At 42.6% G+C, this 21,867-nt stretch overlaps 1 protein-coding gene across 8 annotated transcripts in view; it reads left to right on the forward strand.

The window, feature by feature from the left end:
- The first annotated feature begins 325 nt into the window (after positions 1 to 325).
- Positions 326 to 21,867, forward strand: part of LOC149468063 (uncharacterized) — a 128,293-nt gene continuing 106,751 nt past the window's right edge. The window contains exons 1-2 of one of the 8 annotated variants that reach the window (XR_016311795.1): positions 326 to 499; positions 18,621 to 18,702. The gene's annotated coding sequence lies outside the window, so the exon portion shown is untranslated. Of the gene's footprint in view, positions 517 to 577; positions 1,006 to 18,620; positions 18,703 to 21,867 lie in introns of those variants that run through there. The other 7 variants (XR_016311791.1, XR_016311796.1, XR_016311794.1 and 4 more) reach the window with 7 other exon arrangements.

Here is a 21,867-nt window from a genome sequence, read left to right on the forward strand (position 1 = left end):
GTACATGGACACATAGGAAAACATTAGGGAGAGTTCAGGGGCTGCTGAAAAAAACGCTGAACAGCTCCTAAACGTGCGTTTATCATCTGCAGTGTACATGGAGCCTAAATAACTGTTTTCCCAGCACTCAGCATAGTCATTCTCTATCATGGCTCTCTCCTCTTTTTATTGCATTAACTATGGAGACTCCTAGATCAGCCGCTATTACATCCGTCTATTATAGACAGGGCAGGCACCAGGGTCACAGTAATAGGTAACCTAACGGCACTAGGACCTGAGAGCCGGACTTCCCCGCTCAGGGAAGATGACGTCCCATCCAGCCCGGGTCTGCGCACGAACAGTATAGTGCTCTGCAGCACGTACTGGAGTGCTGTCTGTGCTGGAACGCTGTGTACAGGAGCGCGCGCATGACGTCGGCACGCAACTACTGGCAGGAAGCCAAGCACGTTCGTTCAACTGCTGGCAGGACTCTTCCACAGGACAGTGTGCTGGAAGTTGTGTGAGTAATGAAAGTTGGTATGTGCTGTAGGCGGTCTATTCGTCTAACATCACGTGTGATGGATTTATCTTTAATGTACACTTACTGTTACATAGTTGTGTTCAGACAGCCAGTCCCTGTATCTTGCGCTAGCAGACATTGTTATATTGTGAGTCACACATACAGCTGATGCAAGCTCTGCTGATAGTTTCACAGCGGCCAGTTCTGGTCCTTTCCACCAAACTGATGCAAGAAATGTGCCAGAATACGACACTTGTGTGTTCACCTTCCAGTCAAACGTGTTTTATCCCAATGAGAGGTGTTTTATGTGTGAAAATGCACTCCGCCCAGAACAACATGGTGAAACGAAAGGCCTCACACCCTTTTATGGACGCACACAGCCTGGCTCAGGAGCATGCACACATGGGAGCCGCCATAGCACGCGGTTTGGAGGAGGGAGGAGCGGACAGTGCCGGCGGGGGACTGCTGAAGAGGTGGTAAGGGAACAACAGCATTGCACTCAGCAGGTGAGTAGAACATCTTTTTTATTTTAAATAAAAAAATCTGTAATATCACTTTAACCACTTGCCTGCAGAGACCGTTTCTCCCTTCCTCCCCGGCCAATATTCAGCTTTTTGCACTTTGAATGACAATTGCGCGGTCACGCAGCACTGTTCGATATGAAATTGTTATCATTTTTTTTTCACACAAATAGAGCTTTCTTTTGGTGTTATTTAATTGCCACTGGGGTTTTTATTTTTTGCACTATAAACAAAAGAGCAAAAAATCTGAAAATAAAATTTTTCTTTGTTTCTATTATAACATTTTGCAAACCGGTAAATTTTCTCCTTCGCTGATGTGTGTTTGATGAGGCTGTACTGATGGGCAGCACTGATGGGAATTGATGAGGAGGCACTAATGATATGCAGCACTGATAGGTGGCAATGATGGGCACTGACTGACAGCATTGACTGATGGCACTGGTGGGCATCGATAGATGGCACTGGTGGGCACCAATGGGCTCCACTGCTGGGCACGTTTGGGGCTGCACTGATTATCAGGGCACTGATTATCAGTGCAGATGTCCTCTGTGACACTTGCCGGTCAACTGTACTTACTGTATTTGATCGCTGTGTCCTATGGACATAGCTGATCATGTGGTAATAGGCCACTGTGATTGGCATTCTCCCTTGTCATGTGATCAGCTGTGTCCGCTGGGGGTGAACGGGGGGTGCATTCCGGGAGGACGTCATATGACTCCCTCCCAGAATTGGACAACCGTGCTGTAGCTGTCATTCGGCTATAGCACGGTTGTAAGGTGGTTAAAGAGACCCTGTCACCAACCTAAGGTATGGTCTTATTTACACAGGCAGCCAGAAGATGGTAAAAATAGACAATAAAGCGCAGTTTTATCACCCCCCAACTGCAAATTAAAGTGGAACTAAACTTTCCTATCCTTTACAGCCATGGAAGCGGAAATCTTAGCCTCAGTGATGTGAAGTAGTGATGAGCTCAGGTGTCCTCTGAACTCATCTCTAGTCAAACTCCAGATTTTTTTTTTTTTTTTTTTTTATATATGGCTGAACTTTTGTCTTTTTTTCAGTCAGACTAACTATGTAACTTGGGCCCCTTTCCAGCTGGCATTGTTTATCTCATCAGTTGTACATCAGATTTACTTCAGTTTTTGTACATTAGTTTTTCACATCCACTACCAATGCAAAAATGGACCATTTACATCTGTTTTTTCATCTGCTCTGTTTTGTTAAGGGAACAAAAATGCAAACTTGTTCTGTTTAAAAAAACAGACCCCAAAAAGGCGGACAAAAAAACTGATGTAAATTAATATCTGTTTTTCATCCATTTGCCCATAGGAATGCATTGCTGTCCATTTTTGACCCATCAACACACGGATTACTCGCATGAAAGGACCCTTGCACTTTTTTTTTTCTCCAATGAGATGTAGGCTGGGTCATTGCCTCCCTGCATAAACAAACAGGCTAGGTGGGAATGACTGGCCCACAGCTCATTGGAGTAAAAAAGCTTGAGATTGGAGTTCAACATGAGCTGAGGACTCCCAATACCTCACCTATAATCTACAGTTACCATGGAACTGCTATCATTCACGGCATGACTTAAATACAACTGGTTTAGGAAAGAGTTAAAGTGGAGCTCCAGCCTCTGGTGAAAAAAATAAGTCGGCAGGTACAAAAACTGTAGTAGCTGAAGTTTAAAAATCAGATACTCACCTGTCCCTCGATCCAGCAGTGTGCTCACTGCAGCCAGGTTCGGCAGCCGTCTTCTGTCTCCAGCACCGGCATCTTAAGCACCCTGCTGTAACAGTTTGCAGCTTCACAGCCAGGTGCCCACCAAGCATGTGTGAGCAGCGCAGTCTTCTGGGACCTGTCACATGTCCCACACGACTGTCTAGGGCTGGCGGTCGGACTGGAAGTGGGAGCAGGTACCTGTCAAAATTGGGTACCTGCTCCCCAAAGGTGCAATTTCTAACGGGGAGTGGGGGATGAGTCGTTAAAGGATAGATTTCACCTTTTTACAAAAAATAACAAATGCACATTTTTTTCACAGGTAAAAAATGTGTATTTATTGTTTTTTTGTTTCTGGAGCCTCTAAAGCATTGTACCAGCGATCAGCAGATCGCTGGTGCCATGCAGGTCTCCTGCAGACCAGGCAGTGTATCTAATTGCCCGTACAGGATGTACAGGCAAGGAGATATACTGACAGGAAGAATCAATGAACTACCCTGGTGCTCCACAGTGCCATGGTAGTTCATTGAGAACTACAAGCTGACAGCTGCAAAGGCTGTTGGGACTTGTAGTGCATTAATTCACAGAACACCGTGAATGAATGATGTGGCCGGGTGGAGACTTGCACAGCCGCGTTTTGTAAAAATTGTAACAGCTAGCAGGGAGGAGAAGATCTTCCGCTAGCTGTCACAACGGGGAGAGGGGCCAGGCCGTTCGTAACATGTTACACCCTGAATATGGGTGTAACATGTTACGAATGGTGAACTTATCCTTTAAAGCGAAACTTCCCCTTTATGAGTGGAGCTACGCTTTAATCCTAGGAATAAAAAAAAATAAAATTCAGCAGCTACAAATACTGTAGCAGCTAACTTTTATTTGAAGGACACTTACCTGTTCAAGGATCCAGCGATGTCCTCACCCAAGCTGGTTCTTCACCATCTTCGGGTCCTTGGTGCCAGTATATTAACTGTGGGCAGCTGGCTCTGTGATGCATTGCAGCTTCACTGCCGGCTGCCCACTGTGCTTGGTGAATGGTCCTGTAGCCTTGTGGGACCTGTGACATGTCCCAGAAGTTTGCAGATGGATGGAGGGGGATTCGGAACATTTGGTGGATCCACCTCGCAGATAGTGCCCCATTTATCAATGTAAGCAATGTACTGCCAGCCTTGCTGGATATCGGTTCTCCTTGCCTCACAGAGACACAGCATGTGAAGAAAGAACTGCCAATAACCGGCAAGTCTATTACATATGATCATCTGTGATTGGACTTTACTGTGATCTGTGATCAGCTGTCTCCAAAAGACACAGCAGTCACAGGGCATGCCCTGGGGGTGGAATTATGGGAGTACGGTTTTTCCAGAACTGGACGATTGCGCTGTAGTCATCTTTTGGCTATAGCATGGTTGGCAAGTGGTTAAAGTGTAACTATGGCCAAAATAAAAGATATTACCTATATGATGCAGTCTGTCAGCATTAACACAGCAGTCTTTGTTTTTCTGAGTCGCCCACACCCCTGATGAAATTTTATTACCTGGTGATCAGGCCAGTAAGTCTGTTGTTTTTTTTTCAATCTTTCCAGCGGAGGTGATAATTATAAGGATGGGACAAACCATTTAACACTCACAGGAGTGCTCACAATGCTCAGATTTTATTTAAGTCTTCATACCATAAAGAGAAAACAAAACTGTTGTATCTGCTATGTAAGTATCAGCTCGAGTTCAGTTTTAAGTTGTTGGTCACTTATGTTAGTCCATCTAACACCACTCTCTCCACTGCTTGAAATGCTGCTCTCTAAGGGTGGCTATGTTGCTTCTCCATAGATACAGCGGAGACGTGAAGGCAGCCACCCTAATACAGGAGGTGTGTTACTGACTGATCACCAGATGAAAATAAGGGAATACGAGCTTGAAAAGAGAGAGCTGCAGCCACTACGTCTAAGAATTGATAAGCTGCACTATATTATTATTATTATACAGGATTTATATAGCGCCAACAGTTTGCTCAAAGGGAGACAATACAGTTCAGTACAGTTCAATACAAGAGGGATAGGAGGGTCCTGCTCCTTGGAGCTTACAATCTAAGATGGAGGGGCTGGTGGTGGTACAAAAGGTAATAACTGTGGGGGATGGACTGATATGAGGAATAGAAGATTCCGTTATTCGCTGAAGGTGGGATAGACTTCCCCGTAGAGAGATGTTTTCAGAGATCACCTAAAAGTGGGCAGCATAGGCATTTTTACAAATATTACATTTTCGGGTTCAGTTTCACTTTAACATGGCTGGCAACCACATCAGTACACACCAATCCAGCATGGTGTGGCAAGAATTGTACAACCTGTGGTCCATTGAAGTGCATGGGACTACGCCACAACTGCACATAATGCAAGCAGTTGCAGTGCTCTAGGCTTTTATTGGTTAACACAGATATTTGGTGACATATCACCACTGAGCAGCCTGTTAAATGCTTCTGAAAAGCAATCCATCACAGATCACTTTTTAATGGACAGTCACATGTATAAAGGCCTAAAAGCACAGGAAGATCAAGTCTATTAAATGACTACTTGCAGCATTTTCCCCTTTCATAAGCCTTTTTTTATTGACTTGCAGTGTGCCTATGAACTTTCTAGCAAACTTGACTACTTCAGGAGAGTCAGTTCCCTAGTACAGGCCTAGTGTACTGCAAAAAAAGCGGTTTTATTTACCTGATCCTCCACGCACTCCACAGCAGACACTTTCCTCTTCTCCCCTTCTCCTCTACTGTCAGGTGGTGGACTGTTTTTTATGGTGTCATGTTGTTTGTGGTGTCATTGTGTCCAGTACAAGGCTACAGGCCTACATTGTTCTTTTTTTATTTCAAATCTTTTTATTTTTTTTTTTTAAGATTTTTTTTTTTTCCAAATGTATTAAAAAAGACATTGCTCTTGATGATGTCGGAGAACCTGCGATTGCTGGAACAAGGAGGAGAGGCAGTGGGTGCTTGTCTAGCAGCATGGAGGAAGCCTAGGGGATCTGCTAAGCAAAATGTATTTTCCACTCCCCTAGACTTAAATTGACATTTAGCCTCTGAAGTACAGGGGCAGCCTGACTGAAAGGGAGGATTTTGTTCTCCACTGAAGTTCAGCTTTAAACAATCCATTAGTGCATAGGCTGTGAACAAAAAGTACATTATATGTTGCCTGCTTACTTCACATGACATAGAGAAGGTGAGACCTGGCTGTCATTTACAGCCCTCACATCAGACAACTCTGCTCTTCCACTGACGGTAATATGTCATTGCCCTCTCAGTGCTCAGGGGAAGCAGTAAGAGGTGGAAATGAGAGCTTAACTGTTGACTTTTGACAAAAAGTCAACATTTACATATCGGCAACAACAATGTTTAGTCTGCTAACTCTGTGTGCATTTGATATGGAAGGGGTGCATCTAATGGAGCAGATTATGGCAATTCAAAGGAAAGCTGTACTGAAAGGAGTATAGAGACTTGCATTGCTGACCACCTTCTTAAATGCTAATTGCCTGGCTGTTCCTTATATAGGATTCCTGTTAGTGAAAGTGGAGTTTTCCTTTTATGTTTTCTGGTAGTGTGTCTAGTGTGACTCTTTGGTTTCATTATGATGTGTGATAGAGTCATAACGTGTCTTCATCTTTTTCCATAGCACACCATCGAGCAGCCTTAGGAACATGGACCCCCATACATAAGAGTTTGGGTTGCTTACAGAAAGCCAAAATACTTTTTTTTTTTTTTCCAAAATATAGTATATGCTTGCTCTGATCTTTGAGTAATGTTTTCCTTTTTCACTCTTTTATGTGTGAGATCTGTTTCTGCAATAAACTAATGAATGGACATTTTAAAAAATGAACTCTCATGATCATTTATAAATTTAAAATAAACCTGTAATAATAAAAAACCCAAAACCAATAATGTATTATATTGCAGCTTACTAATAATTAGATGTGGTGGCTGCATTTCTTTGGCCTTTTTCCCTCTGTGGTGATCTGGCCAGTAAAACACCTCCTGTAACAGATTACTGTGAATGAGCACAGGGGGCACAGCAGACAGCAGTGTTGTCAGTCAGGTGGGGGGGGGGGATTTAGTATTAGCAGATTTGACTACAAATAGGAACTTGAAGCCAAACTTCAGCTAACACTTTACAATCAGTTATAGCAAACACTTTTTCTTCCATTTTTGGGATAAAGGTTTTACGTGAATAAAAAAAAGCTGAACATTTTAATCACCCCTGCCAGTGGTGGTATGGTACAGAATAAACAGAGTCTACGCCAGGGTTTTAATACAGTAGTCACAGTGGGAGAAGTGTCCATTTGTGTTGTATAGTGTGGATGGAGAAATGTGTTCGATTACATTTGCAACAGAGTTGCCATATAGGGTTATGTTAGCCCAGAACTTGAACGTTGTTACAGCAGTTCCCAAAGTACAGAGATGAAGAGAGACCCACGCCATAGCAGTGGGTAGAATAGTCATGGCATTCTTCCTGGGAGGATTGCAGTCTTTCTTACCTCCCCAGGTAGGAGAGGTCCATACACTATCCCCCCCATCCCCTTTCAAACGGGGGGCTCCTGACTACATCTTTCCTCCTGAATGGGCCCAAAAACAGGAAAAGGTAATATGCTTCCCTATCTAACTAGTCAGCAGCCCCTGGTTTACTCCTATTCCTGCTTATATAACTCTCCAGGCACACCAATGGCCAGCTGAGATGGGTGGCAAGGTAGCCTAAGTTGGGGTACCTCCTCACCCTAAAGGGCTTCCATCCCAGTGACTACCCAATATACAAACATTTATTACTGCTGAACAGGGGCATCTTGTGGTGGCTAGTGGAACTGCAACTCGTGGCTCTTTCTATCTGCAGACTTGGAGCTCTCAGAGTTGGGAATCTCAGAACTCTGTGTAAACCAAAAGGTAGACTCCATGCACACGCGGCATTTTAATAACGCTGGTAACGTTAGCTGTGTAAAGTCACGTTAAAACTTGAGTTATTTTTGTATTCGCGTTTTGCCGCAATTTTTAATGCTTGCAGTTATTAGCGTTTTTTCAAGGTTTCTTTTATTACCAAAAATAAAAAATCTTTAGTCAAAAAAAGTCTAAAAACGCTGCCGCATTTTACAGTGTTTTTCAGCGTTAGAGCATTTTTACAGCTGAAAAGCTCCTCTAGAAACCCACTAGTCCTGGGTTTTTTTTTCCAGCCAAAAAACGCCCCTGGCAAAAAATGTTTATTAGTCTGTGTGCATGGACACCTAGGATTACATGCTGGGAAGTTTACTGGCTGTAGAAAAAAAGTCAAAAGCCAAAAACAGCAGCTGTAAAAACGTCAAGTGTGCACGAGGACTCGTGTGTAAACCAAAAGGTGCACAAGGCAAAGGGTGTCTCATGCACAGAAAAACGGAGGCCTTTGGCAGCCTCGCATCTGCTTCTCACATAAAAGAAAAGCTGATTGCTGGATCTAAGCAAAGTGATTCCCTATGTAAACTGAGTTGGATGATAATACATTTACTCATTTATAAGATGCATTTACAACTTATTAGCTAATCAGAAAAAATGGGAATAGATAACGTGCATAATGGCAAATACTGCAAGAATGTTGAAAAGTTCTTTTCCAATCAATTTTATTGAAAAAATGTAAGTGTGATACAGAGAAAACTGTATAATCTGTTACATACAGGTTGAAAAACTTTCTTTCACAGACAAAAAACAAAAACTAGAAATGGGTCAATTAGCGAAAGGTTCTTCAGGACTACTGCCTTGTGTTTTCTTTTACATGCGATCTATGAAACCATTTTTTCTTTTGCATACAATTTCACTGCTAAGCAGCCATGTACTATACATATTATAATGGTATAGACTGAGATGTGGTGCTTTGTGTGTTATGCTGCAGCTGCTTTGCAGCGACTTAGACCAATTTTCCTTTTATAAGGTTTGCCATCTAAATTCGTAAAGCATGAGCAACTATTCTGTTTTTTTTAGAGATTATTTAAAATTTTTACCAGAAATGTTACATAAAATTAATGTAGTAGGCAGGGGCAGACTGACAATTCATGGGACCATCGGGCAATAGGGGATCATGGGGCCCCTGTGTCCTTGCCCAAACTCAAAAAAGCCTATGAAAAAGGTACCAGGGGCATCTCATGGGGCCCTCTACTGACCCCGGGCCCTTGGGCAGTGCCTGAGTTTCCAAATGGTCAGTCTGCCCCAGGTAGTAGGTCAGCTAAAGCTACCATGTATGGTATGTTATGGTAGTTATCTGTGAAATGAAAGAAATGGAGAAGTGGTTATGAGAAACATAATTTTGTGCATCATTTGAAGGTCTGACTTTGTGGTCAGCATTAGGGTTGCATTCCATTGGATGGTGGGTTTGTTCCTCCATATACCTTCTTAAAGCAAGCTTTCTGGGCCCATTCATACAATTGTGTTACAGTAATGCACTGCAGTGTGTGCTACATGCCTTTGTGCAGTGCAATGTCATTTGTTCTGAATGGCACCCTATTGCACCTTGCCAACAGCGTGCACTGCAGAGCACTTGTGCTGCGATGCGCTGCCAGAAATGTTACTGTGCATACACCATTACTTTTGTGCAGTTGATGTAAAATATCTGGTATAAATACTGGTGTCACAGTTTAGAGGGAGCAGTGATGTATCCCCTTTGCTCGTGACAGTGATTGGGCTTACTGATCAGTCACTAGTCCACTGTACCTTGGAAGGAGGTCACATGCTACCCCATATCCAGAACTACAGGGTATTTCATGGTGGAACTATTTTATCTGCCAAAGAATGTCATTTTGTACAGCCATTTTTGTGATTCATGCACATCTGCCAGACAGCACAGACCAGAGGATGACAGCATTTTTTTAAATTAAGAGACACTGTTAAGTTCTGCTCTCTCCTTCTTTCCACATGTCCATGTCGACGCATGTGCATGCAGCAGAACCGGAGTATCTACTAGTATTGCCTTTCCCTCTCCCAGTGTGTGTTGCTGTGCAAGGGGTGACAGGAGGATGGTGTCAAGGCATGTGCATGTATTTATGCTAGCAGTATGTAAAATATATTTCATTTGAAGGGAATGTGTTGTTTTGTGTCTTTGTTAAAAACAGGACATACCTCCATGCACACTGGCTTAAAAATGCTGATTCTACAGGAATTGTGTGGTTTTTTTTTTTTGCCTGTAGAATCAGCTCAGTTTTATCCTTTGTGTCCATGCACATTAGGACAATTAGAGGCATATTTATACAGGCAGGAAAAAAACCCTTCTGGTTTACGTTTTTGATTGTAGCTTTCTGGCAGAAAAAAAGAATAAACCCGCCTAAACTGTGTACAAAAACACTCTATATCAGCATTTTTTTATGCCAAGGAACTGGGGTTTTTTCTGTTTAAGCCCAGTGTGCATGGGGCCTAAAGCTGTATATTTTTAGTTTTAGATGGGTGGGAGAGTGTTAAAACACCTATCAGGTCTGTGTACCTCTAGGTAGTTTCACCTTCATGATCACTGGGGCAGAATGTGATGGCAAATCCAAAATTTTACAATTGACAACAGAAGAAAGTTTAATGGGAAAACTTGCAATGGGGACACCTGTTTCAGTGACAAGTAAGAGGGGAATTCCCCTCACTTTGCAAGATTTATCTTCACTTTTGGTTCCAGAAACAACAGTCAAGATGATAAAAGCTTTCCAAACATTTACAGACATGCTGTATCCAAAATTTCTGAGTTGATGGTTATTATATTCAGGCAGCTGAAGCACCAGTCTGCTAGGATATAGTCACTTTGACCGACAATTTTCCTTCTGAATCAGTCGATCTTTAAGTTTACTTTTGTTGCGCCAGGTGTTGTCGACAGAACCCCACACAGCTCATATTATGGCCAGGTAAGTATACATTTTTGTCTGGGTTTCAGAGATTTTATGGGGTGGATACCAAGCTAAGGTCAGGTAGACCAAAAAGGATTGCAGCCACAACTGCAAGAATAATTGTTTGAAAACACCACATATAACCTTAGGAGAAATACAAGCTGCTCTGGAAAAACACAGCGTGGTTGTTTCAAGCAATACAATATGCCGAAACTTGAGTAAAAATGTGCTGCATTGTTAAGTTGCCAGAAAGAACCACAGTTACAATATGCCCGACGACACGTTAATACGCTCCACAGCTTCTGCCACATTGTAATCTGGAGTGACAAGACCAAAATAGAGCTTTATGGTCACAACTATAAGCGCTTTGTTTGGAGAGGGGTCAACAAGACCTATAGCGACAAGAATACCATCCCCACTGTGAAGCATGGTGGTGGCTCACTAATGGGTTTTTTTTTTGGGGGGGGGGTGAGCTCTAAAGGCACGGAGAATCTTGTGATAAGTAATAGCAAAGTGAATGCAGCATGTTATAAAAAAAATACTGACAGACAATTTGCTTTCTTCTGCACAAAAGCAGTGCATGGGATGCTCTTGGACATTCCAGGACAACAATGACCCTAAGCACAAGGCCAAGCTGCCTTCCAGTGGTTACAGCAGAAAAAGGTGAAGGTTTTGGAGTGGCCATCACAGTCTCCTGACCCTATTATCATAAAGCCACTCTAGGGAGATCCCAAATGTGCAGTTCATGCAAGATGACCAAAGACTTTTCATGACCAGGAGGCATTTTCCAAGATGAATGGGCAGTTATACCACCGATAAGAATTCAGGGCCTTTATAGACAAATATTACAAAAGACTATTAAAAAAACATTGATGCTAAATGGGGCAATACACAGTATTAAGACCTAAGGGTATGCAGACTTTTGAACAGGGGTCATTTCATTTGTTTGCTTGTTGCCATGTTTTGTTTTATGATTGTGCCATTCTGTTATGACCTACAGTTGAATATGAATTCCATAAGAAATAAAAGAAATGTGTTTTGCCTCCTAATTCATATTTTCTTTAAGAATGGTACATACTATTACCAATCGTCCGAGGGTACGCAAACTTTTGTGCACAACTGTATGTAGACACATGTGGGGTTCCTATCTTTTTCAAACATTTCCCCTGTTACTGTTCAGCTGCTTCAGGGGATACCTACCTACATGAAATCTTTACTTGATCCAGTGTTAAACCATATAACTGATGGAATTTTTTTTGCGAATTGCATAATGTTGGCTTTTGAGAACCACAGTGACTCCATTTGTGACTGTACTTATTATTCATGCACAGCTATTGAGCAATTTTGGAAATCTCTTATTTTTTACTCATGTTAAAACATCTAGCAAAAGAAAAGCGGGCCCAACAAAAACTGGAAAATAGTTACTTTGACTACTGATATACTGTTAGAATGTTTTAAAATTTTGCAGTTGAAATCTAATAAAAATCCTTGATGTAAATTAAAGCCTATATTCAACCAAAACAATTTTTTTCTTTGGAGAAAGCAGGAAAGGTTTGGGATCTCTATCAGGTTTAAAGACTGTTTCTGTCACCTGGATTTATTTATTACAGTTACTTTATATAGCGCCATCAATTTACGCAGTGCTTTGCATATATATTATACACTATATTGCCAAAGGTATTGGCACGACTGCTTTTACAAGCACATGAACTTTAATATTGTAAAGTGCTGCGCAAACTGTTATTTATTTATTTCAGGTACTTATATTGCGCCGTCAATTTGCTCAACGCTTTACATATATATATATATATTGTACAGTCACATCAGTCCCTAACCCTCAAGGGGCGTACAATCTTAGGTCCCTAACTCACATTCATACATACACATACTAGGTCCAATTTAGACAGGATCCAATTCATCTACCAGCATGTCTTTGGAGTATGGGAGGAAACCGGAGTACCCACGCAGGCACAGGGAGAACATGCAAACTCCAGGCAGGTGGTGCCGTGGCTGGGATTCGAACCAATGACCCTAGTACTGCCAGGTGGAACTGTTGGTGCTATTTAAATCCTGTATAAAAATATAATAATAATGGCATCCCAGTTTTACTCTGTAGGGTTCAATATTGAGTTGGCTCACCCTTTACAGCTATAACAGCTTCAACTCTTCTGGAAAGGATGTCCACAAGGTTTAGGAGTGTGTCTATGGGAATGTTTGACCATTCTTCCAGAAGAACATTTTTTAGGTCAGGCACTTATGTTGGACGAGAAGGCCTGGCTCGCAGTCTCCGCTCTAATTCATCCCAAAGGTGTTCTATCAGGTTGGGGACTCTGTGCAGGCCAGTCAAGTTCCTCCACACCAAACTTGCTCATCCATGTCCTTTATGGACCTTAATTTGTGCACTGGTACACAGTCATGTTGGAACAGGAAGTGGCCATCCCCAAACTGTTCCCACAAAGTTGGGAGCATGAAATTGTTCAAACTGTAGTGGTAGGTTGATGTCTTAAGAGTTTAATTCACTGGAACTAAGGGGCCAACCTCTCAAAAACAACCCCACACCATAATTCCCCCTCCACTAAACTTTACACTTGGCACAATGCAGTCAGGCAAGTACCGTTCTCCTGACAAATGCCAACCTAGACACGTCCACGGGATTGCCAGACAGAGAAGCATGGTTCATTACTCCAGAGAACACTTCTTCACTGCTCTAGAGTCCAGTGGCGGCGTGCTTTACACCACTGCATCCGACGCTTTGCATTGCACTTGGTAATGTAAGGCTTGGATGCAGCTGCTCGGCCATGGAAACCCATTTCATGAAGCTCTCTACGCACTGTTGTGCTAATCTGAAAGCCACATGAAGTTTATTGGTCTTTAGCTGCTGACCCTGCAGACAGTTGGCAACTTCTGCTCACTGTGCTCGTCAGCATGCGCTGACCCTGCTCTGTCATTTTACGTGGCCTACCACTTTGTGGTTGAGTTGCTGTTTTTCCCAGTTGCTTCCACTTTGTTATAATACCACTAACAGCTGACCATGGAATATTTAGTAGCAAGGAAATTTCATGGATGGACTTATTGCACAGGTGGCAACCTATTACCGTACCACGCTTGAATTCACTGAGCTCCTGAGAGTGACCCATTCCTTCACAAATGTTTGTAGAAGCAGTCTGCATGCTCGGTGCTTGATTTTATACACCTGTGGCCATTGAGATGATTGGAACACCTGAATTCAATGATTTGGAGGGGTGTTCCAATACGTTTGGCAATATAATGTGTGTGTGTTTGTATGTGTGTATATATGTGTAATATATATATACATGCAATGGGGCAAAAAAGTATTTAGTCAGCCACCAATTGTGCAAGTTCTCCCACTTAAAAAGATGAGAGAGGCCTGTAATTGGCATCATAGGTAGACCTCAACTATGAGAGACAAAATGAGAAAACAAATCCAGACAATCACATTGGCTGATTTGGAAAGAATTTATTTGCAAATTATGGTGGAAAATGAGTATTTGGTCACCTACAAACAAGCAAGATTTCTGGCTCTCACAGACCTGTACCTTCTTCTTTAAGAGGCTCCTCTGTCCTGCACTCATTACCTGTATCAATGGCACCTGTTTGAACTTGTTATCAGTATAAAAGACACCTGTCCACAACCTCAAACAGTCACACTCCAAACTCCACTATGGTGAAGACCAAAGCGCTGTCGAAGGACACCAGAAACAAAATTGTAGACCTGCACCAGGCTGAGAAGACTGAATCTGCAATAGGCAAGCAGCTTGGTGTGAACAAATCAACTGTGGGAGCAATAATTAGAAAATGGAAGACATACAAGACCACTGATAATCTCCCTCGATCTGGGGCTTCACGCAAGATCTCACCCCATGGGGTCAAAATGATCACAAGAATGGTGAACAAAAATCCCAGAACCACACGGGGGGACCTAGTGAATGACCTGCAGAGAGCTGGGACCAACGTAACAAAAGCTACCATCAGTAACACACTACGCCGCCAGGGACTCAGATCCTACAGTGCCAGACGTGTCCCTCTGCTTAAGCTAGTACATGTCGGGGCCTGTCTGTAGTTTGCTAGAGAGCATTTGGATGATCCAGAAGAGGATTGGGAGAATGTCATATGGTCAGATGAAACCAAAATAGAACTGTTTGGTAGAAACGCAACTCATCGTGTTTGGAAGAGAGAATGCTGAGTTGCATCCAAAGAACACCATACCTACTGTGAAGCATGGGGGTGGCAATATCATGCTTTGGGGCTGTTTCTCCGCAAAGGGACCAGGACGACTGATCCATGTACAGGACAGAATGACTGGGGCCATGTATCGTGAGATTTTGAGTGCAAACCTCCTTCCATCAGCAAGGGCATTGAAGATGAAACGTGGCTGGGTCTTCCAACATGGCAATGATCCCAAACATACCACCCGGGCAACGAAGGAGTGGTTTCGTAAGAAGCATTTTAAGGTCCTGGAGTGGCCTAGCCAGTCTCCAGATCTCAACCCCATAGAATACCTTTGGAGGGAGTTGAAAGTCCGTGTTGCCCAGCGACAGCCCCAAAACATCACTGCTCTAGAGGAAATCTGCATGGAGCAATGGGCCAACATACCAGCAACAGTGTGTGCCAACCTTGTGAAGACTTACAGGAAACGTTTGACCTCTGTCATTGCCAACAAAGGATATATAACAAAGTATTGAGATGAACTTTTGATATTGACCAAATACTTATTTTCCACCATAATTTGCAAATAAATTCTTTCCAAATCAGCCAATGCGATTGTCTGGAATTTTTTTTCTCATTTTGTCTCTCATAGTTGAGGTCTACTTATGATGCCAATTACAGGCCTCTCTCATCTTTTTAAGTGGGAAAACTTCAACAATTGGTGGCTGACTAAATAAATACTTTTTTGCCCCACTGTATATATACACACACACATACACGCTGCTCATCAAAATTAAAGGAACACTTATATGGTATAGACTGGGTAATGTGTTAGAAACTTAAGTATGCCCCATCGTTTGATGGAAATGAAGATGATCAACCTACAGAAGACTGAATTCAAAGACACCCAGAAAATCAAATTGAAAAAATGATGCAGCAGGCTAGTTCATTTTGCTGAAATTTAATTGCAGCAACTCAAAATGTTACTCAGTAGTTTGTATGGCCCCCACGTGCTTGTATGGATGCTCCTAATGAGAGAACGGATGGTGTCTTGGTTGATTTCCTCCCAGATCTGGACTAGGGCATCACTGAGCAGGACATCCTGGACAGTCTGAGGTGCAACTTGGCGGCGCCAGATGGACCGAAACATGATCTCCCAAAGGTGTTCTATTGGATTTAGGTGAGGAGAGCGTGGGGGCCATTCAATGGAATCAATTCTTTCATCCCTCAGGAACTCCCTGTATACTCTCGCCACATGAGGCCAGGCATTGTTGTGCACCAGGAGGAATCCAGGACCCACTGCTCCAGCGTAGGGTCTGACAATGAGTCCAAGGTTTTTGTCCTGATACCTAATGGCAGTCAGGGTGCCACCATTGTCTAGCCTTTAGAGGTCTGTTCTTCCTTCCATGGATATGCCTCCTCAGACTATCACTGACCCACTACCAAAACAGTCATGCGGAACAATGTTACAGACAGCATAACGTTCTCCACAGCTTCTCCAGACTCTTTCACATCTGTCACATGTGCTCAGGGTGAACATGCTCTCATCTGTGAAAAGCACATGGTGCCAATGGCGGACCTGCCAATTCTGGTGTTCAGTGGCAAATGCCAATTGAGCTCTATGGTGCCGGGCAGGGAGCACAGGGCCCACTGGGGGATGTTGGACCCTCAGGCCACCCTGATGAAGTCTGTTTCTGATTGTTTGGTCAGAGTCATTCACACCAGTGGCCTGCTGGAGGTCATGTTGTAGGGCTCTGGCAGAGCTCATCCTGTTCCTCCTTGCACGAAGTAGCAAATGGGTCAAGGACCTTCTACGGCCATGTCCAGCTCTCCTAGAGTAACTGCCTGTCTCCTGGAATCTCCTCCATGCTCATGAGACTGTGCTGGGAGACAAGGCAAACCTTCTGGCAATGGCACATATTGATGTGCAATCCTGGACGCGTTGGACTGCCTGCCTGTGCAACCTCTATGTATTTTATTTATTTCAGGTACTTATATAGTGCTGGAAATTTACACAGTGCTTTACATATATATTGTACATTCACATCAGTCCCTAACCCTCAAGGTTAGGGACTAATGTGTGTGAAATATGTTTCTTTTACAATGATAAATAATATATATTTGACATAGTATTCAAACTACATAACATGAGGACATTACCAAAAGATTTCTGAGACGTTTTGTAAAGTCCTATATTGTTGCAAGTTCTCTCACCTGAAAACAAGCAAATCTTGGAATGCAGTTCAAGTAAGGCCTGGTTCACTCCTATGCTAAATCTTTCCAATACTGAGCTCCTAGTTTTCCCCCCAGCCAATGCCCCCCCCCCCGACTGCTCCATCAAGACCAACAACACCGCCATCAGTCCCTCCCCTCAAGCCAGAGTACTAGGTGTTATCCTAGACTCCAATCTGTCCTTCCAGCCCCAGGTCCATTTGCTGACAAACTCATGTAGACTTCACCTCCGCAACATCTCCAAAATACGTCCGTTCCTAACCCCGAAACCACTAAGCAACTCATTCACTCCCTCATTATATCACGACTTGACTACTGTAACTCCCTCACTTGCTTACCTCACCGCAGGCTATCCCCGCTTCAGTCTATCTTGAATGCTGCGGCCAGACTCATCCACCTTACTAACCGCTCTGTATTCGCCACCCCTCTCTCCCAATCCCTCCACTGGCTTCCGATTGCCCAATGAATAAAATTCAAAATACTAACATTGACGTATAAAGCTGTTCATAATACTGCCCCAAACTACATCACCGATCTGGTATCCAAATACCACCCAAAACGTACTCTCTGCTCCTCACAAGACCACCTACTCTCTAGTTCCCTGGTCTCCTCCTCCCATGCCCATCTCCAGGACTTCTCCAGGGCTTCCCCCATCCTCTGGAACTCCCTACCCCAATCCATCAGACTATCACCTACTCTCCTAACCTTTTAGGCACACTCTGAAAACCTATCTCTTCAGGGAAGCCTACCCTGCCCTCAGCTAATTACTGAACTCCTCCACTCTTCCTACCACTCCATCCCCCACAGCTATTTCCTCCTGTACCACTATCCTCTCCCTTCTAGATTGTAAGCTCCAAGGAGCAGGGCCCTCGAACCCCTCGTGTATTGAATCATATTGTTACTGTACTGTCTCGTGTACTGTCTCCCATTATAATGTACAGCGCTGAGCAAACTGTTGGCACTATATAAATCCTGTATAATATGTGTTTTTAGTGCTTTTTGCAGAAACGCACTACAGTCCACTTAACATGGTGTCCTTTGGGACATGTTCACCTCTGTGCTTTTTAGAGCCACTGTTTTTTTGGAAAGGGTCAGAGACTTTTTTAAATGCAAAATGTTGCGTTTTTGGTTCAGTAGACCTCCATGGAGATGCTGCAAAAAACAAATGTATGTTTTTGACACATTTTTGATGTGTTTTGCGTTTTTTAATCTGCCCAGCGACAAGTTGGCCCAAAAACAAAAGAGAGAACCCAAACTGCATCAAAAAAAGTCAAAGCAAAACGCACCACAAAAAGCACAGCAAAATGGACAAAACGCAAACTGCATTGATGTGAATCAGGCCTAACACTATACTTCTGAATGCAGTTCTAAAACGAGAAATATGCACTACAGGGGAAATGCTCCAGTCTAGTTTGCTTGTGGGCTCCATCTTGTACCTCCTACAGTTGGGTTATTGTTGGGATATAGTACATGATAATTTCTGTACTCTCAGGCCTTAAGAGGATACATTTGTCTGACAAATTAACTTATCTTTATAACCTTTAAAGTATTCCTTTTAATGTTCTCTACCATCACAGCATACTGTTTACCTATAGTCTGGTCAATAAATTGTTTTTTTTCTTTTCCTTCTTTTAGTAAAATGGTGAGATCAACATCCAGAGTTTGGAAACATTTCCATAGCAGTTTCTGCTGAGAGCAAATCTGCAATATATGCAGGGTAACAAAATGACTTTAAAATTGTAAAACTGCTCCACACTAAATTTTTTTTTTTTTTTTTTTTTTCTTTTAGTTGCTAGGAAAATATCCATTTTTGGGGGGTAAAAAAGGGAAAAAACATTTTTTTGTTTTCTCATGGCTTCATAATTTCCAGATATTGTACATCTCTAACCAGTGACCAGTGTCCAGAATATGTTAAGCAGGCTGTACACGGTGCAAATTTCTTTGCTGAAACCATGGGTTGCAGTAAAGAAATTCACTTGATTCCCCCATCAACACAGACAGTGTTGGTAGAGGAATCCCTCCTGCACAGTCATATGTATTCTGGCTGAGGAAGCTGTCCCCAGCTGTATCAGCCACTAGCGATAATCCCATGTAAGATCCGGCAGGCAAGTTGTACCCAAGTTGATCAATCTATCAACTTGGTACATTTAGCCTGCCCGTACATGGTTCCTGCTGAACCGGCCGAGATTCAAACCTCCTATGGCTGGCTTTAACCACTTCCTGTCCGGACACTTTTACCCCCTTCCTGTCCAGGGCAATTTTCAGCTTTCAGCGCTATCACACTTTGAATGACAATTGCGCGGTCATGCAACACTGTACCCATATGAATTTTTTACCATTTTTTTGAGACAGATAAAGCTTTATTTTGGTGGTATTTATTCACCGCTGGGTTTTTTATTTTTTTTACTATGTAAATGAAAATGTCCAAAAATTTTGAAAAAAAGTGTTTTTTTAAATAAAATTTTGCAAATAAATAATATTTCATCATAAATCTTGTCCAAAATTTATTCCGTTATTTTTTTTAGTAAAAAAAAAAAATCCAAATTAGTTTATAACCAAAAATGATAATTTTTAAACATTTTTTTTTAAATTTTTATTTTATTTTTATTTTTTATTTTTTTTTTTTTTACATACGGTCACCCTAGCAGTACAGTGTCACCATGGTGACACTGTACTACTTGGGGGTAATGAAGATTTTTTTTTTTTTTTTTTTACACTGATTGCTTTTACACCCATATAGGGTGTAAAAGCAATCATTTCTCTTTCTCTCTGTCTGCATTCTTGCAGTCATTGAGAAATACTGAGTGAGCTGTGATTGGTCACAGCTTGTCACATGGTACAAGGCTGTTGTGAGTAGCCTTGTGCCATGTGACCTCTGTGATCATTCACAGATTTCACACGTAGTAAGCAATGATGTCACAAGTGACATCTTGCTTACTACTTTGCATGTGATCACTGATTGGCCAATCAGTGATCACATGATCGGGACCTCGTACAGAGGTCCCGTCCGACGATCGGTGTTTCACTGTGTCCGGAGGACACAGCGGGCACCGGATCGCGGTGGTGCGCACTCCCAGGGAGCGCGCACAGCTAGAAAAGGCGGGTGCCGTTTAGGAACGGCAACCCGCCCCTGGACTGCCACCGCCCTGCCATTTATAAACAGCAGGCGGACGGCAAGAGGTTAACCACAAAGTGGCTATTGTCCAGAGTTTGCTGTTAACCATCCAGTGATCATTGTCCTGAGTATTTGCTTTAGGCTCACAGTGACCAGTCTCCAGCGTATGTGCATTAACCCTACAGTGGCAGTTGTTATCCTAGACCCTAAAGTGTTGGTTTGTCACTAACAAAACTTTGAGAAAACTAACTCATTCAACAGGCTTTTCTGGTAATTGATTTTTTTTTAATTGTAGTTCAGCATGTACAATCACCATCCACTTTATTAGGTACACCTTGCTAGTGCCAAGATATTTTCTTGGCACTAGCAAGGTGTACCTAATAAAGATATTTTCTTGGCACTAGCAAGGTGTACCTAATAAGTGGACGGTGAGTCCATTACACCACCCCAACCAGCCGTTGATACAAGGCAGGATATATCCATTCTTTCATGTTTACGCCAAATTCTAACTCTACCATCTGAATGTTGCAGCAACCAGTCTACCCATTCTACTCTGACATTAACAAGGCATTTTCGTCCACACAACTGCCGCTCACTGGATATTTTCTCTTTTTTGGACCATTCTCTGTAAACCGTAGAGATGGTTGTGCGTAAAAATCCCATTAGATCAGCAGTTTAACTACTCAGACCAGCCTGTCTGGCACCAACAACCATGCCACATTCAAAGTCACTTAAATCCCCTTTCTTCCCCATTCTGATGCTCAGTTTAAACTTCATCAAGTCATCTTCACCACGTATACATGCCTGAATGCATTGAGTTGCTGTAATGTGATTGGCTGATTAGCAATTTTTGTTACCAAGAAATTGAACAGCTGTACACATTAAACTGGCCAGTGAGTCTATGTTCGTGGCATATCTATAGACAACATGTTCATAGAAATGGATACAATAGGCATGCAAGAATTTAGCCATGTCAAATATATTTTCTGTTTCTAGTACCTCACAATGTACAAAGTGCAATGGTAAGGATTCTATACCATAAAATTATAGTGTATACAGTTTAGCAGGTAACATAGATTATACAATGCAGGAGCTAGGAGTAAAACATACAGCACAAGATTCAGAGTGCAAAGGTCAGGAGTAGTAGGAGTAGTGCCACCTGCTAGTCATTAAAAAGAAAAAATGTTCTAGTATTAACAGCCAGTGGGAGAAAAATATGCAGAGACCTTGGTGGTCAGTAGAAGGAAATATTGTTCATGGTTAATGGGTAGAAGAATGCCCAATCATCAAGGTCAGTGAAAGTGAGGGCTTGTTCGCACCATGGTGCAGAGATGTCCGTTTTTCTGCATGCGTTCTGCAAGGGCACAACAAAATCATGTTCTTTATATGCCCTGTTCACACCACAACACTAGTATCATGTACAGATTTTTTTTCTGCGCAGGAATCTGCAACATGTATAAAACTCATTGATGAGCGCATGTAAACTGATGTCTGTGCAAGTGAAATCTGCGCATCAGTTGCCATCAGTTTTCATGCAGGTATGGTGTGAACAAGCCTTAAGACTTTGACTTTCTTCGCGGACATTGGTGGTCAGTTAAAAATACCCCCCAGTGGTAAGAGATTCCCTACTCCAAGAATTGGAGATTAGTGTTTTTGAAAGATTTGACCCCCAACCCCATCACCACCCCTCATCACAGGTGTTGGTGGCCAGTGATTAGTAGAAGGTTTCATATCTCCCCTCGATCCCTCAGGGATTAGTGGTCAGTG

Source organism: Staurois parvus, unplaced genomic scaffold (genome assembly GCF_062004578.1).
Source record: "Staurois parvus isolate SC_StPar_1 unplaced genomic scaffold, SC_StPar_1.0 ptg000094l, whole genome shotgun sequence".
NCBI lineage: Eukaryota > Metazoa > Chordata > Amphibia > Anura > Ranidae > Staurois > Staurois parvus.